Below are 6,000 nucleotides of genomic sequence, written 5' to 3' on the forward strand. Positions count from 1 at the left end.
TACGAACGCACTCACTGAAGCAAACCAAGTAGGTCGTCTTTTCTATGAACACATCCCTTCCGATGCACACGTACTCTCACACAACCATTCACACGCGCTGATTCTTTGCTCCTTCGCTTGGTTTTCGGTGTCCCGTCGATGAGATGAGGGGATGCGGATCCTTTTAAAAGTCCTCAAAAAGCAGCAAGTCCAGTCAGAGACGAAACATTACATACTCTTCGCTCCTTTACAGGTAAACAAACTCCAGAGCGTGAAAAAAGAGAGTGTCCTGTGTGCTCCTGTTAGTAAAGTTCCTGTTTTGTTTTTCCCCTGTTTTTGTATAGAGCTCTTTAGGCACAGAGAAGAGGCTCCGCCCACCCGGCGGCAAGGGGAGGGGCTTCTGAGCAGTATGGCAACATCTGATTGGCTCAGAAAAGACCACGCCTCCTTAAAAAGTTTGAAAAGGCTTGATATAAGAAAAGAAAACCCCAAAAAAAGAAACCGAAAAAAAAAACCCCAAGTGTTATTGAGTCATTATTAGGAAGAGGAGGCTTGTGGGTTATGTAGTCAGTAATAGAGACCATAACCGCGCACACAGACAGACAAGAGACCAACACGCAGCCTCTCTACGACCGTCATGCTGAGAACAACGAGTGCTCCTGCTGAGAGAGAGAGAGATAGAGAGCGTCTGAGATGGACGAGGGGAGAGGGGAGAGAAGGATGAATGGATGAGGAGTCCCTCTCTCTCTCTCTGTGGATTTTGTTCGTTAATAAAGATTGCAAGTCGAAGGCCGGAGTCAGTCTTAGTACAAGAACAGCGGCTGTAAAACTGCACCTGGTGGCTAATTTGTTATTCCACTAACATACAAAAGAGCTGATTGTCATTTGTTTTGGCTCAATATTGGAGAGGGAGAGAAAAAGAGAGGGAGAGAAAGGAAGAGAGAGACACAGAATGGCATGTGTTCGTTTCTGTGTGTGCTTTCTTTTTATAGGGGTGTGATGCGTCAGAGCGATGCTTTTCTCAGGCTCTTCCTCTCTCTCTCCTCTCTCAGCCAATCAGACACAAGAGAGGTTCCTGGACTGACGCTGGACGTGTCCTTTCATGCTGCTGTGGTCAATCATGTTCCGGTGTGACCACCATAGATTGGCTGGGGGAGAGATAGAGAGAGATAGACAGAGAGAGACAGAGAAAGAGAGAGTGCAGGAGGCAGCAGGTGACTTGGTGTCCAATCACAATCCACTAAAAGCCATTGATTGACAAATAGTCAGACAAAATGTCTTAATTAGCAGTTAATTTGGCTGATTTTCCACTGCACAACATAATGGAACCTTTGGCACCAGAAAACTGGACCTGTGCTTTTTCCATTGGCCTTTCAGTTTGATGGTTTTTAGTTCCTGTTCAGGATTGTTACCAACAGGAGCTTATGGTACTTAAAGGTGTTCTCCTTTGTCTTTGGAAACTCAGCTGAAAACAATGGCTATTTATCGAATTCTTTACTGTTCCAGATGAAGATAAAGTCACTAGGCACAGTTACCTCACCAACAAGTCCGTCAACTCGTCCCGCAGTTTTCAAGATATCAACACTGTTCCAACTTCGAAATGTTCGGTCTGATCGGGAATGGTGTGCTTGTATACAGCTTTTTGATCCAACATATAGTTTTCGTACAATCTTCGTTAAATTCCTATTTTTTTTTCCCTCAGCAATGAATGGGGTAAAAATTGTACGTCCATCTCCTGACCGTTTCTCATGTAACATCTCAGGTACCAAAGTAACAAACTGTGTGTACTCTCTGCGGGCAGGTTCCCCAAGCTCTAAACCACAGCCATTCTCACCTGCACTCTTCTATGCATCATTTTTTCATCCCTCCTTCCTCTCAATGACTCCCATTCATTTTCAACAACATGTAGCTTGGCACTTGGCAACTCCCTATGAACGACTTAATAAAAACCTCAAACACCAGTGCAACCGCCTAGTACCAATTTAACAACCGCATGGAAAACCATGGCAACCACCTAGCAACCCCTTAACTACCACCTGGCATACCATAGCAACCAGCTAGCAAACAACCTGCGATACCATACCAAATACCTAGCAACACCATATCAACCACCTCAGATACCATTGCAACCTCCTAGTAACACCCTGGCAACCACCTGGAATACTATAGCAGCCACCTAGCAACACCTGGAATTCCATAGCAACTAACTAGCAACCATATAAAGTACCATAACACCTTAGAAACTGTTCACTTAAGCTGCACAATCACTATTGCGCTATTCTAGTTTTAGAATTATTACTTTGTAAAGACTTCAATAAGGAGATGCAAGTGTTATGCAGCTAACGCTGACGCAAATAGCATTTATGCTAGCCTCAAGAGAACAAGTGTTTTTGTTCATATTTTCACACTCAATAAAGAAATATAAGCTTTCTCTTATTCTACACATGATGCTGTATATTGCAGTCAGCTCTGTTAGCGTGTGGGCACACCAGCACAACTAGTGTTCAGCTAAGATTACTAGTAAGCAAGTAAGCTGATTAGCCATATTAAACACTTTAGATTTGTATGCCTAAAATGACCAAACAGACAATTACAACAATAATCACTATTATAACAACACTTCCAGCTGTTTCTCAGGTAGGTGGAAAATGAACTAGACTTAAACCATAAGTTCTGTTGGTTCCCATTTGGGTCAGTTCTTGTTTTTGAATGTGCAGTGGAAAAGCGCTCATGGTGATCAGCTAGGCTTCATGATGGCAAATGGCATGTGAGTGGAATGAGTGATAGATGGCAAACATACACGCAGAAAACACTCGATAAATAAAACGGATAACATGGCTCTCTTGAAAATGCAATAAAACCTCTCTAGAACCAATGAGAACATTCAATTCCTAGCCAGGGATGTAGAAACTACCTTTGCAGTTCATTCAGTTGTAAAGAAAAATGTGTTTCTGGAATTCCTTACAACATCCAAAAAAGTCTCTTCTGGCTTGTGCTTTAACTTGTATAACAAAAATCAAGCCATTCTTCTCCATTTTAGGAGCTTGAGTGCCAGGGGACTAAGCGTTTGAATATCTGGTCATTACTGGACCAGTGGAGCGAAAACCTAAATCGACAGTACAACTTAAAGAAATTTTGCAAGTAATGAGCCTCCAATTTTCTAAAACAGCCCTCTAAGTGTGCTTTGCTGGCTAGCTTTCTTGACAAACTCAAAGAAAAGCTCCTTTAAAGGATAGTTCAGCTATAGCTAAATTAGGAATTTTGTGTGAACTGTTTCTTAATTGAACAGATAAAAGAGGAAACGGACACATGGCTGTTAAGCTGAGTCTGTAGGTAAGCCATAAAACGTATTGCCGCTGTCACAAGAAAACCTCATAATTTCATTATAAACAGACCAACAGAAATTTTGAAAAGCAAACAATCAGGATTTTTTACAGTTACATAAACAGACGTAAAGTTAAGATTGTGTTTTCCTTTTCTTCTAATGTTAAGATTCTGGTGATAGAAGGTTTTCTTACAATGGCGACAGTATGCTGAGATGGATCAGTAATATTCATGTTATAAATAAAGCATGTTTATGTTGACAGTAATGTCATTAAAGTCACATGACTAGACACCCCTCCCTCCCTCTGCACCCCAGCCTGCAGCCGGCCCCTCTGTTGATGGGATGGCTATGTTGGGAATGCCATGGGTGGAGCGGAGGTCGCCGTTCTGGCTGATGTGGAGCCTGGGGGGCAGCGGGGGTAGTGGGGGAAAAGGGGGCAAAGGGGGCAGGGGTGGCAGTGCTCCATTCCATGGGGAACTGGATGGACCCAGAGAGGAGAGAGACGGGGCGGGGTTTAGCGCCAAAACCCCCTCTCCTGCAACCAAGGATGGATCGATCGAACCCAGAGAAGAATATGGTTCATCCTAACAGAGAGGGGCAGAAGAGGGATAGGGGAGGAGAGGAGAAGAGAGGAGAGGATAGCAGAGCAGAGAAGAGAAGAGAAAAGATAAGAAGCAGTGGAGATGAAGAGAAGAATGAGCGAAAGGGAAAAGGGGAAGAGAAGAGGAGTGGAGACAGTAAGATAAGAGAACAGTGGATACAGAGAAGAGATAAGGGAGAGGAGAGATTTGAGGAGAGCAGAGTAAGAAGAAAGAAGGAGAAGGAATGAGACACAAAAGAGAGGAGTGGGGAAGGGTGAAGAGAAGAGATGAAAAGAGATGCAACAGGTGCACAGGGTGCAACAGGGAAATGTTAGAGAAAAAAATGAGTGAAAAACAAACCCAAAGGGACGAAGAGAGTAGTACGGGGTTAGGAGGGGTTGGGACAAAAAAAGACAAAAGAAAAAAGTTATAAGGCAGAGAAACAAAAAATAGTCAGAAAACAGAGGAGAAAGACAGAGAGAAAAGCAGAGAGTATAAAGAGGCACTGAGGTGAGAGAGTGAGAGAGAGCAGAGGTGGAGAAGACAGGTGGAGTTTAAAGCAGAGGGGGCCCCAGATGGTACTGTAGTCCAACTGTACCAAAGAACACTTCGATACTTTTGGCTCATCCTCTACCAAGAAAATATAGCACACCATGAATACACCTTATGTGCCCCCTACCTGAGACCAAATAGGACCAACAACTTGCTCAAAACATATTCTCGATACATATGACCTGTCCACTAGCTCACAAGACCTTACTGTTGGGGCTATGACCTGCAAAACCTGGTCCAGCCAGCTGCTCAACCCCACTTTCCATACCCTTTGATAAAGGAAATACTTTTAAACCTATACCCATTCAAATGCACAGCCTTAAAGAAAGCTAAGCCCCTATGTGCTTATACTATGGTATTATACTGTGCTTAAAGCTATGGCCTGACTTTACAAAGGTAAAACACTCTATATAGCAATACCACTATACAGAATTATATGATATAGATAGGTACTGTTTGTAGAGCTGTGTTACCCTATCACTTTATTGTTCAGTGTGATGCTCTCTTTGTCAGAAAGATGACCTCTACTTCTCCCTCTGTCATTCACTATGATGCTCTCTAGGTATGAAGGATACCTTTGTTTCCTCTCCCTCAATCATTCAGTGTGATACTCTCTGAGTTTGAAGGATGGGCTTGTTTCCCTTAATTGTTCAGTGTGATGATCTCTTGGTGGGAAGGATGACTTCTTCCTCTATCGTTTAGATAGACGTAGAGAGGATAGCTTTGTTTCCCTCTCCCTTTATTGTTCAGAGTGATACTCTATAGATGATATGGATGGTCTTGTTTTTCCCTTTCCTTGACTGTTCAGTCTGATTACTCTCTTGGCAGGAAGGATGACCTCTCCCTCTATCATTCTGTGTCAGGTAGGTTGGAAGGTAGGAAGAATGGTCTTGTTTCCCTCTACCTTGACTTTTCAGTGTGATGCTCTCTAGATGATAAGAATTGCTTTGTTTTCCTCAAATGTTTATAACGATTCTCTCTTGGTGGGCAGGATGACCTCCTTCTTTACTGTTCAGTGTGATGAACAGGTGGGAAGGATGGCCTGGTTTCACTCTCTTTCTGACATTTTGTGTGATGCCCTCTGGATGGCAAGGATGTCCTTGTTCCCTTGCCCTCTATTGTTCATTGTGATGCTTTCTGAGTGGGATGAATCACGTTTTCTTCTAACTCGATCACTGAGCTTGATGCTTTCTGGGAGGTTTCCTTTCCCACTATGATTCAGTGTGATGCTTTGTGGTGGGAAGGATAACCTTGTTTTCCTCTACCTCAATCGACCCAGTGTGCTGCTCTCTACATGGTAAGAATGGTCTTGTGTCCCTCTTCCTCAACTGTTTGTTGTGATGTTGTCTTGATAGGAAGGAATGACTTCTCCCTCTGTTATTTAGTGGGTTGCTCACTGGGTATAAAGGAAGCGGGTCTTGTTTCCCTCTAATTCTATCACTCAGTATGATGCTCTATGGGTCAAAAAGATGTCTTTATTTTCCTCTCCTATAATTGTTCAGTGTGATACTCTATGAGTGGGAAAGATAGGTTTGTTTCCTCTCCCTTGATCTTTCAGTGCGA

Source organism: Colossoma macropomum, unplaced genomic scaffold (assembly GCF_904425465.1).
Source record: "Colossoma macropomum unplaced genomic scaffold, Colossoma_macropomum, whole genome shotgun sequence".
Taxonomy (NCBI): domain Eukaryota; kingdom Metazoa; phylum Chordata; class Actinopteri; order Characiformes; family Serrasalmidae; genus Colossoma; species Colossoma macropomum.